The sequence below is a fragment of the Lagenorhynchus albirostris genome, chromosome 12 (genome assembly GCF_949774975.1).
Source record: "Lagenorhynchus albirostris chromosome 12, mLagAlb1.1, whole genome shotgun sequence".
Taxonomy (NCBI): Eukaryota; Metazoa; Chordata; class Mammalia; order Artiodactyla; family Delphinidae; genus Lagenorhynchus; species Lagenorhynchus albirostris.
Window position 1 is genome coordinate 44,936,427 of NC_083106.1, and position 22,756 is coordinate 44,959,182.

The 22,756-nt window shown below is 38.9% G+C and overlaps 1 protein-coding gene across 1 annotated transcript in view; it reads left to right on the forward strand.

The window, feature by feature from the left end:
* Positions 1 to 22,300: 22,300 nt before the first annotated feature.
* The window catches only part of HS3ST5 (heparan sulfate-glucosamine 3-sulfotransferase 5), a 183,858-nt gene continuing 183,402 nt past the window's right edge, over positions 22,301 to 22,756 (forward strand). The window contains exon 1 of the mRNA XM_060167794.1: positions 22,301 to 22,402. The gene's annotated coding sequence lies outside the window, so the exon portion shown is untranslated. The remainder of the gene's footprint in view (positions 22,403 to 22,756) is intronic.

Consider the following 22,756-nt stretch of genomic DNA (forward strand, 5'->3'; position numbering starts at 1 on the left):
TAATTCCCCCCCCTGGTAATTTAGTTCATGGACTACTGCTGTGTGACATGTTTCTCTTTGCCAGTAATCATGGAAATAATTAAATGTTGGGCAAGCTCTCTTCCTCAAAGTTATTTTAAGACATTTTATTAACAGAGGATATAATACACCGCATGTATCAAGCATTATGTCTGTAGACTGCTGTACACTAGTTATAGCCACTGAGCATTCCCAGGCTAGATCAGTTTGTAAAAATGCTTATTCTATTTACCTGTATTCAAAGCCTGAAGATACGTGCTATGCCATCATTTAAGCCGCAGCTTCTCAGAGGTCATGAGACTTGACTGAAATATCTTTCCTAGGCCCTTTCCATAAAACTCCTACCTTTATATGAGTAAACAGTACATAGTGTTTTCCAGATTTGGCTCTAGTGTAACTAACCTGGTTTGGATACCACATACATGCAGCACTCCTTTCCCACCCGTGTGTGCATAGTGAATTGTCTTGTATGGCTTCTACTGGTGTGGGCAGAGCCTAGGATTCTGAGAGTCTGCTCATTGCACCAGGTTTGCCTCGGAAACGAGGCCACTCTTCCTTATTGCTATGTGTCAGAGCAATCGATCAGGCTCTTGCTTTCCAGTAGTCCACCACCCTCCATGATGTACCCTGAAATTGTGTTTCAGTGTCCTTGCAAGACTGTATCTGTCCTTGCAGCTTGTGGCTGTCCCCACATCAACTCACCAAACCACATGTGCTCAGCTATGCTGTTGTCATCTATTCCTCTCACCTGTGGAGCTCCAGCCTAGCGATCTATGCCGGTAGGCTGGCTGCATACCAAGACATTACTGTTGATGATGATCCTGATTTGCCATTTCCTGTTAAGCATTATTCACATGTACACGAGAAGAACCAGGTGGATTTTTGCAATTCATCCCTGTCTCAAAGCTGTGGGTTCGGTCCCATACTACTTCCCGTCCTCTCTAAACCCCCATTAAATTCAGAAGCATGATGCTGTATTGGTGTTTTCCAGTCTCCAGAAAAGCATATTTATCTTCTTAATCTAATTTTATTCTTATGTTCATTCCTTGCAGCCTTAGGCAAGTTGCTGCTTACATAGCATCAGCTAGCAATTTTGTGTTGCAATTTCAAAACACAGATTGCCAGTGCCTTTTCTATACAGCTCTATATAGCTCTTCCATGCTGAAGAGTATCTAAAACCTAGATGCCACCTTGTGATTCACTGGTTGTATTGCTAGTAAAAACTAGAATTTTATCAGGCCACAATCAATTCCCATGCAGTAGCACCATGTTTCCAAATTTCAGTACTGAAAATAATATGTGACATTATTTTGATCACGGGTATACCTCTGCTGTCTGCTCTCAAAGTAACTAAGGATAGTGATTTAATTTAAAAAGTCTCTATAAGTCGTCACTTTGTTGAGTTTCCCAGCATTTAAGTTCACTCTCCTTTGGAAGCTCCTCATCGACCATGCCTGGTACTGAGCATAGCTTCTTTCGCCTTCCATATAAGGAACTTGTAACGAAAACAGAGCTGTTTGTCGATTAGCAACTGCTTAAGCAGTCGGCTGCTGCTACTAAACTTGGAGCATAGCCTGGGTGCATAGGTCAACTTTTATAGTGACTATAGACCAAACTTTGAATTTTGTAAAGAAAATACTGTGCCCCAACATTGCAACTAATGTTTATAAATGTCTAAGCAACGTGGTAGGCATTTTGATATTCACTGTCTTATTTAAGCCTGAAAACAACCTATGACGTATATAACTTTCTCCATGGTATAAATCAAAACAATCAGCTTTGGAATGGCTTAGTAACTGTCCAGATATGCAGCTAGTAAGTGATATAGGAAGTGACTATCACTGTAGGTCCTATGTGTTCTTCCATTCTCTCCACCACATTATGACTTCCTTCCATATTAAACTTTTTGTACAAGGTCATCACTGGCAGAAGCTTTGACCCACAGAAGCTGGTGGTCTTATAAAAAAAATTATGTAATTAATTAACTCATTTTCTAGCTACATTTTTTAAATCATGTGAAGAGAACTTAACAAAACCTTCAGGAATGTTTGTTAAAATCTCCTTTCCTTTTCTATCCATGGTCCCTTTTACCCACACTTTTTCTGAGTCCCCTTATTTAAAAGTCCTTCACAAAACACTGTGCCATCCCTGATCTTCTACAGCTTTTCTGTCTTTTATAAAAGGACACTACTCTCCTAATCTTACCCTTTTACTTTTCTACCCACAATTCCAGTTCTCTGTCATTCTTATTCAGCATCAGAGAAGACCAAAGAACCCATGAGGCAGTAGGAGATCCCTCCCAGGAGCATGTAGAGGGCAAAGCAGGGGATGACTAGTGGACAAAGCCAGTACCACCTTCATCAAGCAGAGGGATAAGACAAAGCTGGGAGTACGCATATATTAACAGCTTTTCCCCAACAACAAAAAACCTAAGGACCTTCATAAGAAGGACCGTTTTAACAAATCCAGCACTTGCTTGGAAAAATAAGAATCATGCTATGCTACTCCATTCCTTTTAAGTTTTAGCATCCCTGCTGATGCCTGCCTTAAAACTCCCCGTGATAATCAATGAGTTATACTTCTAGGATGAATTTGTCCAGCTCCTGCTAGAATATCTGCCCTAGTTCCCATACATGTCATCATAGCAAAAATTATTTTATCTAAGAGGTTAGAGAGAGGAGTATTTTCAAGTGTGACTGTAAGGTCCCCACTGTGAATTCTTACATTCAAAATGAAAGCTCAGTTCTGAAGACTACACTTCTATATCAGTTAGGTATCTCAAAGTAGGCCGGATAACAAACAAGTGCAAAATCTCAGCAGTGTGCGATAGTAAGCATGTATCTAGCTCATGGTTTGTGGGTCATTTGGGATTGGCTGATCTAGGCTGCAGTGGGTTGATATGTGATGATCTCAGCTGTGTACTCATGTGACTGGGGATCAGGCTGGGCTCCACGAGGGCAGCTTAGTTCTGCATGTCTCCCATTCTCCTTCTGCCTGCCCAAGTTCTCATGGCAGTAGCAGAAGTGCTGGTGAGAAAACACAATAGTGAAAGCATTGTTCAGGCTTTTGAACAAATTGTGCTCTCTAATGTTTTATGAACAAACTCAAAGAAAGGAGTAGGGAAAGAGATTATCCCTTTTTACCAGGACAGCCTACACAGGCACATGACAATGGGCATGGATGTTGGAAGAGGTAAAGGGTTGGGAACATTGATAAAGTCTGCTATAGTCGTTGACTTATTATTCTTGAGTATCATCCTATTAAAAGTTAGGTATGGTTCCTTCTGGTAGTGGCAGCTCTAGATGCAAACACCTTTCACTCATTCATCCATTCATTCACTTGTTCATTTAACACATAATGTTGAATTCTTTAGACAAGTGCTGCTTACTAGAAATATGTTGTGAGTCATATATGGACTTTAAAATTTTCTGGTAGCCACTTTTTAATTTATTTATTTTTACATATTTATTGGAGCATAATTGCTTTACAATGGTGTGTTACTTTCTGCTTTATAACAAAGTGAATCAGTTATACATATACATATGTTCCCATATCTCTTCCATCTTGTGTCTCCCTCCCTCCCACCCTCCCTATCCCACCCCTCCAGGCGGTCACAAAGCACCGAGCTCATCACCCTGTGCTATGCGTCTGCTTCCCACTAGCTATCTACCTTACGTTTGGTAGTGTATATATGTCCATGTCTCTCTCTCGCTTTGTCACAGCTCACCCTTCCCCCTCCCCATATCCTCAAGTCCATTCTCTAGTAGGTCTGTGTCTTTATTCCTGTCTTACCCCTAGGTTCTTCATGACATTATTTTTTCTTAAATGCCATATATATGTGTTAGCATACGGTATTTGTCTTTCTCTTTCTGACTTCTTCACCCTGTGTGACAGATTCTGGGTCTATCCACCTCATTACAAATAGCTCAATTTCATTTCTTTTTATGGCTGAGTAATATTCCATTGTATATATGTGCCACATCTTCTTTATCCATTCATCCGATGATGGGCACTTAAGTTGTTTCCATCTCCAGGCTATTGTAAATACAGCTGCAATGAACATTTTGGTACATGACTCTTTTTCAATTATGGTTTTCTCAGAGTATACGCCCAGTAGTGGGATTGCTGGGTCATGTGGTAGTTCTATTTGTAGTTTTTTAAGGAACCTCCATACTGTTCTCCATAGTGGCTGTACCAATTCACATTCCCACCAGCAGTGCAAGAGTGTTCCCTTTTCTCCACACCCTCTCCAGCATTTATTGTTTCTAGATTTTTTGATGATGGCCATTATGACGGGTGTGAGATGATATCTCATTGTAGTTTTGATTTGCATTTCTCTAATGTTAAATGATGTTGAGCATTCTTTCACGTGTTTGTTGACAGTCTGTATATCTTCTTTGGAGAAATGTCTATTTACGTCTTCTGCCCATTTTTGGATTGGGTTGTTTGTTTTTTTGTTATTGAGCTGCATGGACTGCTTGTAAATTTTGGAGATTAATTCTTTGTCAGTGGCTTCATTTGCAAATATTTTCTCCCATTCTGAGGGTTGTCTTTTGATCTTTTTATGGTTTCCTTTGCTGCGCAAAAGCTTTTAAGTTTCATTAGGTCCCATTTGTTTATTTTTGTTTTTATTTCCATTTCTCTAGGAGGTGGGTCAAAAAGGAACTTGCTGTGATTTATGTCATAGAGTGTTCTGCCTATGTTTTCCTCTAAGAGTTTGATAGTTTCTGGCCTTACATTTAGGTCTTTAATCCATTTTGAGATTATTTTTGTGTATGGTGTTAGGGAGTGATCTAATCTCATACTTTTACATGTACCTGTCCGGTTTTCCCAGCACCACTTATTGAAGAGGCTGTCCTTTCTCCACTGTATATTCTTGCCTCCTTTATCAAAGATAAGGTGACCATATGTGCGTGGGTTTATCTCTGGGCTTTCTATCCTGTTCCATTGATCTATATTTCTGTTTTTGTGCCAGTACCATACTGTCTTGATTACTGTAGCTTTGTAGTATAGTCTGAAGTCAGGGAGCCTGATTCCTCCAGCTCCGTTTTTCGTTCTCAAGATTGCTTTGGCTATTCGGGGTCTTTTGTTTTTGCATACAAATTGTGGAATTTTTTGTTCTAGTTCTGTGAAAAATACCAGTGGTAGTTTGATAGGGATTGCATTGAATCTGTAGATTGCTTTGGGCAGTAGAGTCATTTTCACAATGTTGATTCTTCCAATCCAAGAACATGGTATATCTCTCCATCTATTTGTATCATCTTTAATTTCTTTCATCAGTGTCTTATAATTTTCTGCATACAGGTCTTTTGTCTCCTTAGGTAGGCTTATTGCTAGATATTTTATTCTTTCTGTTGCAATGGTAAATGGGAGTGTTTTCTTGATTTCACTTTCAGATTTTTCATCATTAGTGTATGGGAATGCCAGAGATTTCTGTGCATTAATTTTGTATCCTGCTACTTTACCAAATTCATGATTAGCTCTAGTAGTTTTCTGGTAGCATCTTTAGGATTCTCATGTATAGTATCATGTCATCTGCAAACAGTGACAGCTTTACTTCTTCTTTTCCGATTTGGATTCCTTTTATTTTCTTTTCTTCTCTGATTGCTGTGGCTAAAACTTCCAAAATTATGTTGAATAAGAGTGGTGAGAGTGGGCAACCTTGTCTTGTTCCTGATCTTAGTGGAAATGGTTTCAGTTTTTCACCATTGAGGACGATGTTGGCTGTGGGTTTGTTATATATGGCCTTTATTATGTTGAGGAAAGTTCCCTCTATGCCTACTTTCTGCAGGGTTTTTATCATAAATGGGTGTTGAATTTTGTCAAAAGCTTTCTCTGCATCTATTTAGATGATCATATGGTTTTTCTTCCTCAATTTGTTAATATGGTTTATCACACTGATTTTTTTGCATATATTGAAGAATCCTTGTATTCCTGAAATAAACCCCACTTGATCATGGTGTATGATCCTTTTAATGTGCTGTTGGATTCTGTTTGCTAGTATTTTGTTGAGGAGTTTTGCATCTATGTTCATCAGTGATATTGGCCTGTAGTTTTCTTTCCTTGTGACATCCTTGTCTGGTTTTGGTATCAAGGTGATGGTGGCCTCGTAGAATGAGTTTGGGAGTGTTCCTCCCTCTGGTATATTTTGGAAGAGTTTAAGAAGGATAGGTGTTAGCTCTTCTCTAAATGTTTGATAGAATTCGCCTGTGAAGCCATCTGGTCCTGGGCTTTGTTTGTTGGAAGATTTTTAATCACAGTTTCAATTTCAGTGCTTGCGACTGGTCTGTTCAAATGTTCTATTTCTTCCTGATTCAGTCTTGGCAGGTGTGTATTTCTAAGAATTTGTCCATTTCTTCCAGGTTGTCCATTTTATTGTCATAGAGTTGCTTGTAGTAATCTCTCATGATCTTTTGTATTTCTGCAGTGTCAGTTGTTACTTCTACTTTTTCATTTCTAATTCTATTGATTTGAGTCTTCTCCCTTTTGCTTGATGAGTCTGGCTAATGGTTTATCAATTTTGTTTATCTTCTCAAAGAACCAGCTTTTAGTTTTATTGATCTTTGCTCTCATTTCCTTCATTTCTTTTTCATTTATTTCTGATCTGATTTTTATGATTTCTTTCCTTCTGCTAACTTTGGGGGTTTTTTTGTTCTTCTTTCTCTAATTGCTTTAGGTGCAAGGTTAGGTTGTTTATTCTAGATGTTTCGTGTTTCTTAAGGTAGGATTGTATTGCCATAAACTTCCCTCTTAGAACTGCTTTTGCTGCATCCCATAGATTTTGGTTCATCGTGTCTCTATTGTCTTTTGTTTCTAGGTATTTTTTGATTTCCTCTTTGATTTCTTCAGTGATCACTTCGTTATTAAGTAATGTATTGTTTAGCCTCCATGTGTTTGTATTTTTTAGAGATCTTTTCCTGTAATTGATATCTAGTCTCATAGTGTTGTGGTCGGAAAAGATACTTGAAACAATTTCAATTTTCTTAAATTTACCATGGCTTCACCTGTGACCCAAGATATGATCTACCCTGGAGAATGTTCCATAAGCACTTGAGAAAAATGTGTATTCTGTTGCTTTTGGATGGAATGTCCTATAAATATCAATTAAGTCCATCTCGTTTAATGTATCATTTAAAGCTTGTGTTTCCATATATATTTTCATTTTGTATGATCTGTCCATTGGTGAAAGTGGGGTGTTAAAGTCCCCTACTATGAATGTGTTACTGTCGATTTCCCCTTTTATGGTTGTTAGTATTTGCCTTATGTATTGAGGTGCTCCTATATTGGGTGTATAAATATTTACAATTGTTATATCTTCTTCTTGGATCGATCCCTTGATCATTATGTAGTGTCCTTCTTTGTCTCTTGTAATAGTCTTTATTTTAAAGTCTATTTTGTCTGATATGAGAATTGCTACTCCAGCTTTCTTTTGGTTTCCATTTGCATGAAATATCTTTTTCCATCCTCTTACTTTCAGTCTGTATGTGTCTCTAGGTCTGAAGTGGGTCTCTTGTAGACAGCAAATATATGGGTCTTGTTTTTGTATCCATTCAGCCAATCTGTGTCTTTTGGTGGGAGCATTTAGTCCATTTACATTTAAGGTAATTATCGATATGTATGTTCCTATTCCCATTTTCTTAATTGTTTTGGGTTCGTTGTTGTAGCTCTTTTCCTTCTCTTGTGTTTCTTGCCTAGAGAAGTTCCTTTAGCAGTTGTTGTAGCTGGTTTGGTGGTGCTGAACTCTCTCAGCTTATGCTTGTCTGTAAAGGTTTTAATTTCTCCATCAAATCTGAATGAGATCCTCGCTGGGTAGAGTAATCTTGGTTGCAGGTTTTTCTCCTTCATCACTTTAAATAAGTCCTGCCAGTCCCTTCTGGCTTGCAGAGTTTCTGCTGAAAGATCAGCTGTTAACCTTATGGGGATTCCCTTCTGTGTTATTTGTTGCTTTTCCCTTGCTACTTTTAATATGTTTTCTTTGCATTTAATTTTTGACAGTTTGATTAATATGTGTCTTGGCGTATTTCTCCTTGGATTTATCCTGTATGGGACTCTCTGTGCTTCCTGGACTTGGTTAACTATTTCCTTTCCCATATTAGGGAAGTTTTCAACTATAATCTCTTCAAATATTTCCTGAGTTCCTTTCTTTTTCTCTTCTTCTTCTGGGGCCCCTATCATTCGAATGTTGGTGCGTTTAATGTTGTCCCAGAGGTCTCTGAGACTCTCCTCAGTTCTTTTCATTCTTTTTCCTTTGTTCTGCTCTGCAGTAGTTATTTCCACTATTTTATCTTCCAGGTCACTTATCCGTTCTTCTGCCTCAGTTATTCTGGTATTGATTTGTTCTAGAGTATTTTTCATTTCATTTATTGTGTTGTTCATCATTGTTTGTTTCATCTTTAGTTCTTCTTGTTACTTGTTAAATGCTTCTTGCATTTTGTCCATTGTGTTTCCAAGATTTTGGATCATCTTTACTATAATTATTCTGAATTCTTTGTCAGGTAGACTGCCTATTTCCTCTTCATTCGTTAGGTCTGGTGGGTTTTTATCTTGCTCCTTCATCTGCTGTGTGTTTTTCTGTCTTCTCATTTTGCTTATCTTACTGTGTTTGGGGTCTCCTTTTTGCAGGCTGCAGGTTCGTAGTTCCCGTTGTTTTTTGTGTCTGTCCCCAGTGGCTAAGGTTGGTTCAGTGGGTTGTGTAGGCTTCCTGGTGGAGGGGACTGGTGCTTGTGTTCTGGTGGATGAGGCTGGATCTTGTCTTTCTGGTGGGCAGGTCCACGTCTGGTGGTGTGTTTTGGGGTGTCTGTGGCCTTATTATGATTTTAGGCAGCCTCTCTGCTAATGGGTGGGGTTGTGTTCCTGTGTTGCTAGTTGTTTGGCATAGGATGTCCAGCACTGTAGCTTGCTGGTCGTTGAGTGAAGCTGGGTGCTGGCGTTGAGATGGAGATCTCTGGGAGATTTTTGCCGTTTGATATTATGTGGAGCTGGGAGGTCTCTTGTGGACCAGTGTCCTGAAGTTGGCTCTCCCACCTCAGAGGCACAATACTGACTCCTGACTGCAGCACCAAGAGCCTTTCATCCACACGGCTCAGAATAAAAGGGAGAAAAAGTAGAAAGAAAGAATTAGTAGAAGTAGAAAGAAAGAGAGAAAGAAAGAAAGGAGGGAGGGAGGGAGGAAGGAAGGAGGGAAGGAAGGAAAAAAAGAAAGAAAGAAGATAAAGTAAAATAAAATAAAGCAACATAAAATATAATAAAGTTATTAAAATAAAAAAATAATTATTAAGAAAAAAAACGGACGGAGAGAACTCTAGGACAAATGGTGGAGGCAAAGCTATACAGACAAAATCTCACACAGAAGCATACACATACACACTCACAAAAAGAGGAAAAGGGGAAAAAATCATAAATCTTGCTGTCAAAGTTCATCTTCTTAATTTGGGATGATTCATTGTCTATTCATGTATTCCACAGATGCAGGGTGCATCAGGTTGATTGTGGAGCTTTAATCCACGGTTTCTGAGGCTGCTGGGAGAGATTTCCCTTTCTCTTCTTTGTTTCCTCAGCTCCCTGGGGCCCAGCTTTGGATTTGGCCCCGCCTCTGCATGTAGGTCGCCGGAGGGCGTCTGTTCTCCGCTCAGACAGGACGGGGTTAAAGGAGCCGCTGATGCGGGGGCTCTGGCTCACTCAGGCTGGTGAGGGGGGGGGAGGGAGGGGCACGGAGGGTGGGGCGAGCCTGAGGCGGCAGAGGCCGGCGTGACGTTGCCCCAGCCTGAGGCGTGACGTTGCGCGAGCCTGAGGCGCGCCGTGCGTTCTCCCGGGGGGGTTGTCCGTGAATCCCGGGACCTTGGCAGTGGCAGGCTGCACAGGCTCCCCGGAAGGGGTGTGTGGATAGTGACCTGTGGTCGCATACAGGCTTCTTGGTGGCGGCAGCATCAGCCTTAGCGTCTCATGCCCGTCTCTGGGGTCCGCGCTTTTAGCCGCGGCTCGCGCCCGTTTCTGGAGCTCCTTTAAGCAGCGCTCTTAATCCCCTCTCCTCACGCACCAGGAAACAAAGAGGGAAGAAAAAGTCTCTTGCCTCTTCGGCAGGTCCAGACTTTTCCCCGGACTACCTCCCAGCTAGCTGTGGTGCACTATCCACTAACCGCCAACCCCAGTCCTCATCCTGCCCTCCGACCGATGTCCGAGCCTCAGCTCCCAGCCCCCGCCCGCCATGGCGGGTGAGCAGACAAGCCTCTCGAGCTGGTGAGTGCCGGTCGGCCCTGATCCTCTGTGCGGGAATCTCTCCGCTTTGCCCTCCGCACCCCTGTTGCTGTGCTCTCCTCTGCGCCTCCGAAGCTTTCCCCCCTTCGCCACCCGCAGTCTCCGCCCGCGAAGGGGCTTCCTAGTGTGTGGAAATCTTTCCTCCTTCACAGCTCCCTCCCACTGGTGCAGGTTCCGTCCCTACCCTTTTGTCTCTGTGTTTTCTTTTGCCCTAACCAGGTACGTGGGGGGTTTCTTCCCTTTTGGGAGGTCTGAGGTCTTCTGCCAGCCTTCAGTAGGTGTTCTGTAGGAGTTGTTCCACGTGTAGATGTATTTCTGGTGTATCTGTGGGGAGGAAAGTGATCTCCGCGTGTTACTCTTCCGCCATCTTTCGGTAGCCACTTTTTTAAAAAGTAAAAATAGATAGGACTAAGTGTAATAATGTATTTTATTTACTGAAATTATCCAAAATATTATCATTTTGACATGAAATCAGTATTAAAGTTATTAATGAGATATTTTATGTTCTTATTTTGGGGGCACTAACTCTTCAAAATCCAGCATGTAGTTTTTTCTTGCAGCCCATTTCAGTTTGAACTAGTTACATTTCAAGTGCTAAAAAGCCACGAGTAACTACTAGCTACCGTATTAGACAGTGAAGTTACAGACTGTGTATTGAACTTGGTGCTGAGGATACAAGACACCTGCCCCATAGATCTTACAATCTCAAGAGAAAGGAGATTTAATTTACATAGTGTAGTCATTATATATCTTTTTGAGAAACTCATATTTTAATTTACATTTCTCAGATCTCGTCATGCCCTTGTGCTCCAACTCCTCTCCTTATGGTACTAGTTCTCTATAATACAACCCCATGCAACCTCTCTAGCCTAGTTTGGTTGGAGACATTTCAACATGTCTTTTCAAATCTCTTATGGAGCGCCATCACTGTACTCCAAAGTCTGGTAACAAAGATGTGGCTTTTTTTTTTTTTCCAAGATCAATATAGTAAAGGGATATTACCTGAGATCTTATTACCAGGTGGATATAGTTCCACATTATAACTTCACCTGATAGAAAAGTTGAATGGAAAAGTTTACTTTCTCAGTGCTTATCTGCTTTTAAAAAAAATTTGAAAAGAAAAAAAAAACTGTGGGTAGTTGTAGAGAGAATGCATAATAATAGATAAAGGGGAGAATATTGCTTCAGAAGTAGTACAAGGAGTAACAGAGGCAGAGAATGGAGAAAATGCGAAAAAAAAGGGGAAACATTAATAGTGTTTATCTGTTTTTGACCTTATTAAGCTTGTAAGTGCCTAAAAGAAAGGTTTGATTTCTCTGCACTAAACTGTCCAAGCAAGATTTATCAAAAAGGGTAGTTTTTAGAAAACAATTATTGTCTATTGAAATTGCAGATAAAGCGTCTTGAAAAGAATAGGGAGATAGGATATTTTCTTTGTAGTCTAAAAAATAAAAACCCTGATGTTTCTTTAAATATATCAGCATAGCTTAAAGAACTGAAAAAGGTTTCTTTTAAATGCCATGAATCACCCCGTGATTTATTTTCTTTTGTAATCCTGTTCTGCTTATTGTGTGCCTTTTCAGTGATGATTCATTGCCTTTTCAGTGTTTTGGTGTGTAACCCATTGATATCAAAACCACTTTGGGCAAATGCCCTCATGCTTCCTTGTTCCTCTGGCAACATGGCTGGTCCCAGTGCTGACACCTGGGCTCACGCTCTTAGGAAACCCAGAGCACCTTTGACTTTCATAGCTTGCGTGATCGGTACTCGTCTCCAGATAGCAAACAGTTTAGGTAATTTGATACAGAGAACAGTGTAGTAGATTGTAAGCTCCAAGATGCTGTTTTTACAAGATATTACTGAAAACTGAGTTATAGCTCTGTGTTTTCATACTAGACACTTTAGAAAATGACTATAATTACATAGAGAAGAGAGTCCAGATTACATGGTGGGCTTTTTTACACATTAAATTACAAAGATATATTTATGCATCTACTCCAGTTTTTCATGAAGGATTTAAATCAGAGCAGGAACATTGGTCTTGTGTTTAGTGACAAAGGATCATCTCAGTCATTTCAAATACTATTTTTCAGCACCAGTGGACATCCACCAGGTATCTCCTCTCCGCTTCCCCTCCTCCAACACACATACACACATTTTTCATTCTTGCTTCTGACTCTGATATATTTTGAGTCATTTCCTTTTATTAAGATATTTTTAGATGGGGATTAAAAATAAATCAAAATGAGTCAAGCAATAACTTGAGAACTGACTTAAAACAGTGTAAGCTGAAGTCAATGAGTATGCTGTGTACTTGCAAATTATCTAAGAATCTTTATATCCCCATGGCTTAAAACAAAGAAGACATACCATAAATATTTATTGGATGAACAAATGAATAAATGTTATCTAATTAAAGAAATTTTAGTGACTATGGGTTTACCTTTTTCTGGAAATTAAGCCCTTTCAAACAGAAAGGATCTAAGAATTGAGCAGCCTTTCAGACATAACCATTTAGCACTCTGTCCCTGTTGCCATGTCTCAAAGACTAGAAGGAGTCCCAGCAACTGCAGAAAGAGAGGCCAGGCCTAAATATAGGTGGCAAAATAGGGCCACAGTTCTTAACTCCTACCATCAAACCACGACTTCAGCCTCTTCACTGTGGCCTGAACAGAGAAGTACAAGAGTGGAGATGGAAGTCTAACCTTAATACGCGTATTACTTATGCTATATTCCTGTCTCCCAAGGAAACCCCATTCCAGTTTTAAGATTAAGATCAGAGATATTCTGGATCTTCCTTTAGCAAAGCAAAACCCATTACCATTTTTTTGGAAAGATCTTTTCCAGTCATCAGATCTATCCAGTCATAAGGTCTATATTAAGGACATGGGAGAATTTCACTCATTCAATAAATAAGCATCAGGCATCTTCATTGAAATAGATTTGTCTCCTTTAATTAGACCAACTCTCAACATTTCTAAAGTGTTCCCACTCTCAGGATTATCTTTTTTATTGTTGTCAAGATATATTGAAAGTAGAGGAATTGTTAAAAGCTTATAACTCTAAAATTCTATATGTAAATGAGCACCTAGCAAAGCTTTTATTAAATGTTGATGAGCAGGTACACTGTTCCTCTTAGAAAGCTTATATTCTGACAGCACTTACATTTTGTTTCTCTTCTTCTCTTCCTTCTACTTACCCTCCCTGTGAATTAATACTTTACCTGATTAGTATGAAGGGTATCACAGTTTTCATTTGTTAGTTGAAAATCTAGACCTCACTAAGTGCAGAAAACTACCATCAGACTAGAAATGGGAGTCCAGTTTAATGAACAGACTTTGGCTCTGTGTGTGTGTGTGTGTGTGTGTGTGTGTGTGTGTGTGTGAGACAGAGAGAGAGAGAGAGAGAGAGAGAGAGAGAGACTTTTCCCAGAAATTCTAGAATCACAGACTCAGGCAGTCAAAGTGTTTAGAGGACATATAGTCAACGATTCTCAGTTCAGGTTGCATACTACAGTCACCTGGGGAACTTCTGAGGCTCCATCTTTCCCAGACCAACTGAACCATCATCTTTGAGGATAGGGCCTGGGGATGGGTATTTTTTTAAACCTCAGAGTATTCTAAAGTGCAGCCAAGGTTTAAAACCCCTGGTTTAGTCCAATTCTTTTCATAAGGATAGGCAAAATAAAAACCCATCAGGAAGAAATGAAGTATTTCAGGCCTTGTAGAGCCTGGATTAGAAACCACATTACCTAGCCCTAGTCCAGAGCAATTTCCATAACAATGTGGTACTAATATCTTTTGTTAGTTTTGGCTCATTTGAACTTTCCCTTGATAAAATTGTAATAGGAGCGGGGTGGGCACACAGCTGTTGGCAAGCAACCGGGGCCCCTCTCCTAAGCAAGTGACCATTAGGGAGCAACCGTTAGCAAGCAACAGTTAGCAGTCCCACTCAGCCATTGATTGGCATCCCAAGGGGCCCCTCTCCCCTCCCTCCCCTTCCTCTGTATAAAAGGAGCCCGAATTCAGCCAGAGGGAAGATGGTTTTTGAGACACTAGTGTGCCATCTTCTTGGTCTGATGGCTTTCTGATTAAAGTCGATGCTTCTTGCCCCAACACCTCATCTCCCAGTTTAGGCCTGTGGTGCAGCGAGCAGAGCGAGCTTGGGCTCAGTAACAAAATTAGCAGAAGGAATGATGCTTCTTACAACTTTCTGTCAAATAGACTTGAGGAAAAACCCCACCATGCTGGGTTAACACATGAATTTCCTACGTTTCTCGGAAGCGTTGGCCTCCTTGCCTTCTACCAAAAAGAAGTTAGTCTTTGATTGTTGTGAAGAGTTTTTGAACCATATTTATAACTTTCATTTTATATAAATCCACAAGATATCTTTAATCATTTTAGCATATGTAGACCCATTTTTAAAATCATCATATAAAGTTCGTGTAACTCACTTCCTGAGAAAACAGCACCGATAACACTGCCCAGTTTGCAGTGTTGAAGATATAGCTAAACATTTTCCTGTTTTTTTGACGTCCATCTTTTCTGTGTGTGTATATCTGTTGAACCCATCAAAGTCTAAAATATTTCAATTCAGCATAAAATTGCAGTACCGATTGTTGTATGGCATGTATTTTATCTTGTGCCGAGATGGGAAAGCATATCTAAATGCATCATGCCTATGCTCAAAAGTAATGCAAATCTCCTGTCTTGCCAGTGCCAGAAATAAATGAAAACGATAATAAAGGCTAGAAACGTTTTTCTCTTTTGCACTGATGCAAAATTTTGTATGTAGTGATCATCATCATGCATTAAGCATCCACTGTAAGCTGGACATTCTAGATGGGCAGAAGAATACTGAAGGCATAGTTTCTACTCTCAACTCTTATTAATCAAAAGCAAATAAATACAGTTTAAAGCCGTTGAGAGTAAAGAATAAACATTGAAGTTTTTAGAACTTCTAAATATATTCTGTGATTTAAGAGTAAAGCTATATACATTCACACAGTTTTTTCAACCTATTACAAGTCTCCACTAAAGACAGTTAGATAGTTGATAGTTGAACTGTGTGTCTGTGTCTACAAGTGGGTGTTACCTTATGTGAATTGTGTATGATTTGTACTAATTTTCTCCACAGTGCAAAGAATAGAAAAATTCATGAATACCAGGTGTTTTACTGATTGTTTTTATGAAAATGCTGCAGAAATGCCAATGTCAGAACCACAGAGTAAAGAAGGTCAGTGTATAAGAAGGAGCAGACCAGATGGACGTGCTTAATGAAAGCCATACTGCTTTGATGGAATTTACCACTGCTCAGAGTATGAGTCTCTGCATTACCAGCCTGAGAATTTGATTTAAGGAGGCAGTCTCATTCTGGTCAGACTCACAAGGAACTTAAGTACCTGAACTAGGTGGTCAGTTCGTGAATGGGGAACCACTCCACTACTGTGTCCAGAATGTTGGTGTCCTTTGCGTCCAGTACCTCTTTCTGACCTAGCAGTCAGAAAGCTCCTGGGGGAGCTGACCAGTAAACGTGGGTGGTTGTGAGGGATGTGCCATTCAGGCCGCAGGGGAGTGTGAGGAATATTCTGAAGATGTGACTTCTGTTTGCAGGAGGATGCAAGCTCTTCATCCACCCTGGCAACTTCTGATTTCTGGATTTTCTCTTCTTCATTCTCAAAGCTAGTAGTGGTCAATCCATGTTCCACAGAATGCTAGGATTCTGTGTAAGGATTATTTTGTGGGAGATGGATCCTCTCACATAGAAAAAACAAAACTTAAGCTACTGCCCTCTCTAGCCATTCCCTTCCTGTTGTGATACAATTTTTGCTTCTCTAGTCATTTTCCAGTCCTGTCTCCTGGCAATGAAATTATTTCCAGATCTCCTTAATGGACTATAGGGAGTTCCCAAACTCTCAGTGTTTCTTTTATTGAGATAATCACAGAAGGTCAATCATCTAGGAATAATCACGGATGTCTTATGTGTAGCTTTTACTTATTTAATTCTCATCATATGATATTATTTCTCTCATTTCCTTAGGAAGTTTTCAAAATTATGAGAGAATTTTGCTTTTTACTAGTAGGTGCTGTTATAGGGTACTCTAAATCTTTGAGCCAGAGGTAGATAAATAAAACTTTTTACATTTCAATGCAATATTGAGAAAAAAATATACATAAATAGGCAAGCTTATATTCTTTTTGTAGCACTCATGAACATCTGTACTCCACGTGTTTTTTAAAACTTCACTACTTGCATTATAGAATGGCTATGACATCCATTGGCAATCTCATACTCTTAAAGGAATCAGTTTTTAAAGAAATACAAAAGGGATGAATTGGGAGATTGGGATTGACATATATACACTAATATTTATAAAATAAATAACTAATAACCTGCTGTATAAAAAATAAAATTCAAAAAAAAGCAAAAGGTTTTACTATAATTATAGAACACATGTCAATTTTCATGCAAAAGGACTAACCCTATCTTGCCAATAGCTATAGAAATTAACAAAACAGAAAAGTTTAGCCAGTGAAATACCGTATACTTGAAAATAATTTTTCCCATTATACAGAAAAGAAGCATGTAAAAAGAGGCAGAGCATAAGGTCCTTCCTTCATGCAATTAAGCTTATTTTTTATTTACATAAAGAGAAGCAAAATAAACAGGCCACTTCAGCCTATCCCTTGGAGTTTAAGTTACAGGAGAAAAGAAATCATGACTATATACTGGTGGAATTTTGCTTGAAAAGCAGTTGAATATTAAGTTACAAATCACTAGTTTCTTAAAATATCTTTTAATAGCTGGGTAAATATTATAAAATAGCCTGCTCTTTGATTTTTTTTTTTTTTTTTTTTTGCGGTACGCGGGCCTCTCACTGTTGTGGCCTCTCCCGTTGCAGAGCACAGGCTCCGGACACGCAGGCTCAGCGGCCATGGTTCACAGGCCCAGATGCTCTACGGCATGTGGGATCTTCCCGGACCAGGGCACGAACCCATGTCCTCTGCATCGGCAGGCGGACTCTCAACCACTGTGCCGCCAGGGAAGACCTGCTCTCTGATTTTTAAGAAAACTATTTGTAGTCATTCTTAAAATGCGTTTTGTGCAAGAGGTTTCTTTTTCAATTTTTTTTCTTTCCTTTCTTTTTTTTTAATTTTACAAATTCCCTAACAGATTCAATACCCTGAGAAAACTAGAAGATATTTATAACTAAACAACAAGTCTATAGAACCCCAAAGGCGATTACCTCGTATATAAGTAAGCCTTAGGCAAACTTCAACTAGTTTTTAAGAAACAGATGTTTAAGCCTGCTCAAGAATTTTATTCAGGCACAAAATTTGCATTATCTACTCTTAAATTTCCTGGCTTCTCCCCTTCTGGCTCCCCTCAATTCTATCTACCATTTTTCAACTTAAGCATTTTCTGGCCACAGTTAACACAGTCAGAAGCCTTTGAGAAACATGTATCCCTGTATCCTCCTGTTTAATAACACAGCCCCACTGCTTCATTACCTTTAGACTCCAGTGCATGTTCTTATTATAGGTTACCCTAAGAAATATCTTATTTAAGGTAATATCAGTATATAGCATAGGCTAAAATTTCATCCCTACTTTGGAATACGTGCAGTTCTTTTTGCCTCTTTCAGGTAAATATCCAATAACTAGGAATTAATTTGTACTTGGGATAACTATTTTCCAAAATAACTTGTCTCAGCTCCAAAAGACTTTAGCTTTTAATTATTGAAACTATTGGGATTTCCCTGGTGGTCCAGTGGTTAAGAATCCATCTTGCAATGCAGGGGATGCCGGTTTGATCCCTGGTCAGGGAGCTGGGATTCCACATGCCGCAGGGCAGCTAAGCCCACATGCCAGAACTACTGAGCCCATGCACCACAACTAGAGAGCCTTCGCACCACAACTAATGAGCCTACGTGCCACAACTAGAGAGAAGCCCGCACACTGCAACAAAGAGCCCACACACTGCAACAAAAGGTCCCACATCCCACAACTAAGACCCAATGCAGCCAAAAAATAATAAATATTTTTAAAATTATTGAAACTATTGAATTTTTGCTTATATTTTTCAAAGACAAAAGATTTTTAAAGAGAAATATAAAATATTTGAAAGTATGACAGTGAAAACAGCAAACATCATGTTTGAGTGTTTATTCACATAACTCAGGGCTTATCTGAAGGTTCTCCATGTCATGCAGAAAAACAGCTCCTTTATAATTAATCTATGCAGATTCTGTAGAATTGGGATCCAGAAACAAGTTACCTATTTTTTACTTCCATTTTTGACAGACTAATAATATATTTCCCCTTGTTCACTTTAATCTTATCCTTTTAAGAAAGAGTCAGAGTAGAAGAAATATCATTATCAATACAGTTGAATGTCTTCTGAACCCCTACTACTTACATAGCATTCTGCTATATAGTACAAAGAAATAGGACATTTCTTTGCCTTCAGCGTACTAAGTAATTCAAAAAATAAAATATATAGGAAAAAATAATAACACAAGGTGGTTCTTGGTTCAGGAGTTATTGCAAGGAAATTGTTCATTCATTCAACAAATATTTATTGAGTGCCTACTGTGTGCTAAGCACTCTTGCTGAATGCAGGGGATTTTAAAAATGAGGAAATTATAAACAGAAATAGTCACTTCTCTCTAGGGATATGAGGATGAAGAGGTAGGGACTGGGTGATGTAAGTCCTTGTTCTTTACCCTGAGAACAATGAGAAGGCATTGAAGGCTTTTAAACAAGGGGTTGACATGATCAGTTGTGTGTTTTTAAAAGATCTAAATACCATGAGGAGAATTTAGTGGAGAGAAACAAAATGTGAGATGAGAGACAGAAAAAAGCCATGCAGTATTCCAGGCAACAGACAAGGTTTTAGAGGTTGTGGTGGTGGTGGTAGTGGTGATGATAGTGGAGGAGAAAAGGAAAGAGGAAGATAGAGAAAGAAAGGGGACAAAGTAGATAGATTTTAAAATTATTTAAGCAGTAAAATCAAAAGCATTTGATAATCAGGTACTGGGGCTAAGGGGGGAAAGAAGGATTAAATCTACTCTGATTCCTTTTTTTAAAGGTTGAAGGCCTTGCTTTTTGGCTTGTTTAACTGATGGCTGATGGTGCTGTTTACAAAAATAGGCAACACTGGAGGAAAGGTGTATTTGAGAGGAAGGTTTTTATGAATCCAGTTATGGAAAAATTCAGTTTGAGGGACCTTCAAGACATTCAAGTTTAGATTTCAACTATTCAGTTAGAAGAAAATGTTAAGCTAAAGATAAGATTTGAGAGTCATCAAATGATAGCATCATATACTTTGATGGGCTCTCTTATCAATATATACAATGGAAAATAAAGTGGTTTAGATTAGAAAACTCTGGAGACATTTCATGGGGAAGAGGACTGGATCATGAAAAGAGGTAGATATAGATAGGAAGAGAGAGAAGCAGAAATGAATGAAATGGCAGGAACACAATAAAAATATAAATAAACAGACTGTAAATATTTTGGCTGCAAGTAACAGATACCAACCCAAACTGGCTTAATACAAAAAAAAAGGAATCTATAAATTCACACATAACTGAGACATTCAGGGTATTCTACCTGCAAGCAAAGCTCTGTCCCAGGGTGAAACACCAAGCTCAGAACTCAGATCCTTTTTATCTGTTTTTCAGCTTTTTCCTTGGTGTTGACTTGAGTTCTAGCAAGTTCTCCTCTGATGATCCCAAGGTGGTTGCTAGTAGTTCCAGATGCTACCTGTTCATATGCTTATGTCCAGCAAGAAAAACAAAGTTCATTTATTTATTTATTTATTTACACAATAGGGCAATGAAAACCCCAGAATGGAGATCATTGACCTATTAAGGTTGTGTGCTCATCGCTAATATTGTAGGTAGAGATTGAGGTACATGGATTATTTTAACCTAGTCAGGGTGTACCTCTGGAGTGGAGACAAATCCTCTCACTAAACTACCTAGAGTATTGGGGAAGGGAGATAGGAAATCTAGGAGTTATGTTATAAGGAGTCTTAAATGCCAAGTTAAAGACCTTGTTCTTAATCTAATAGACTAAAAGTTCTTGTGATTTGAACAGAAGAGGCATCCAGTGAAATTATTTCAAAAAATTAAGACTTGAGGCAACTATAGTACATATGGCAATGTTTAAGAAAAACAGAAAAAGAAATCTGTTGAAGAGTCTATAGCAATAGTTTAGGATAGAGAAAGTGAAAACCCAGACTGTGATTGAGTAAGAAATGTTGATGAAAGGAAGCCAGTAATGAAGTAATGGATGTGAACAATATTTCAGACGAAGAATCCACAGGACTTAGTAATATAATAATGGTGGAACTTCAAACTCTTCCACTGAGATTTCGACTAATGTGGTAGCTTTGGCACTGAAGCAAAAATGAAATCCTTTCTTTTACTGTAGTACTTGACCCTTTTATTCCGAACTTAGCTCTGAGCTAGGCTTTTCATTTCATTTTGTTCTAGTTAGTTACCACCACCTTGTGACCCATTATTCCCCACATGCACAACTTTCCTAGGAGTCAAAAGAAGGCAAGTTCCAGCCTCTGTCAGAATGAAAGCTGTCCTTGACTACATAGAATGAGAACTTGCAGATTACTTTGCAATTTATAAAGATAGATATCACTACAAGCATAACAGTGGCACTTACTGTTTAACAAATGTTTTTTGAGCATTTCGTCAACCTACAATGATTCTGTTAGCAAGCAACAGAAAACCCGGTGGTTTAAACAAGTACAATTCCAAAGGAAACAGTTAGTAGTGTTGGTTCAGCTGCTCATCGATAACAGGGCCGATATCTTTGAGTTTCTCTGGACTTTTGTTATGTTTTACATCACGGTGACAAGGTGACTGCTCTACCTCCAAGTATCCCGGCCTCATTCAAGGCAAGCAATTGTGTGGTAAAGAGAAGAGGAGAAGGAATCTTTCTATTTATCAATAAAACAAATTTCTGCCTGGATTTCTAACCCAGTGTACTTCTTATAGTTCATGGGCCAGAATGGGATCGCATGACCACTCTTAGCAGTAAGGGAGGCCAAGAGAGTGAACGTTTGATTTTCTGTTCTCTATTTGTGTGAGTCATAGCAAGCAAGAAGAAAGTTGGAAATGGTTTTGGGGTGGCCAAACAGTAAGCTCTTCCGTGAAAACCTATCGTTCTACAGTGTGCTCTGTGCTTACATATGTATTACACTCTTATTTTGTATTTGACTTTGTATTTATCTGTGCATGATGCTTCCTCTACCCTTTGGGAGAATATTTTCATGATTAATTACCAATTTTTAAAATGGGTGTTTTATTCTCTTTTTCCATTAGCTACTACTAACACCTGCTTAACTCATGCAGCAAAGAAGCTAGAATTTTGGTTTCCCTGAGTAGGCAACACATATTGAATACAAAGGATATAATTTTTATTTATGTCTAATTATCTTGGCAATCATTACCCATGTTAAAGAAAACATAGCAAAAGTACCAGATGATTCCATTGGGATTTAGTAAAAGTATCACATTTTATCTTTTATGAGATGTGATAGAGTCTCACATAAGGATGTATTTCCAAAAGACCTCATCAGCCTTGACTTAGGAAGAAATTCAGCACCAAAATGTAGCACCTGCATATCAAAAATAAAATTAGTAATTATACCACTTGATGCAATGTTTAGAAAAGTAGTCAATTAAAGCAATATGAATTCAACCAGAATCCTCTGCAGACAGCAGCATCACGCAATTCTGACTTCACAGTGATACGAAATTTTAAATAACAACGGTGCTAAATCAGGGAGCAGCGAACCCAGGCCAAGTTTAAATTTAGTAACAGTGCTAGTTTACTGAAAATAACCTTCTCCATAGCAGATTCTCCGTGAATTTCAGGTGACCAACTATTTGTTTTTCTGTTCTGTTCAGAGGTAATCAGGTACCCAGAGGCTTCAGCATTGCTGTCTTCCCTTCTCAATGGCGTTTCTGGTGTCCACCTCAGGAGTCTCCTTGGCCAGCTCTGAAACACTTGAAAATTAAACAGAGAATCCACTGCATATATTCTTCTTGAAAATTTCCATTGTATATGTTCAGAACTTTCTGAATAAGAATAAGGATTTGAAGGTAAGAGAACTTTGGAAGTAACTCACTTTCTTGTGTAACTCTTAATTACATCAAAAGTGAATATTTAATATATTTTTTTAAATATACAAAAGTAAAAGCAGTTGTTGAATATAAGGAAAATAGCCAGCTATGTGTAGTTCTGCAGCAAAAAAAGGTAAATAAAATACAAAGTTCAAAACTTGTTATATGTCATGTAAATATAAATACAAGCAAGGCACAGTGGTTATCTTGATACCTGAAATCAGTTTCACCCAAAAAAGCATGGCATACAGTGGTTCCCAAATTCTAATATGCATGAGAGTGATATGAGGGGAGAGAGAGGTTCTTAAAATGCTGATTCCTGGGCATATTTCA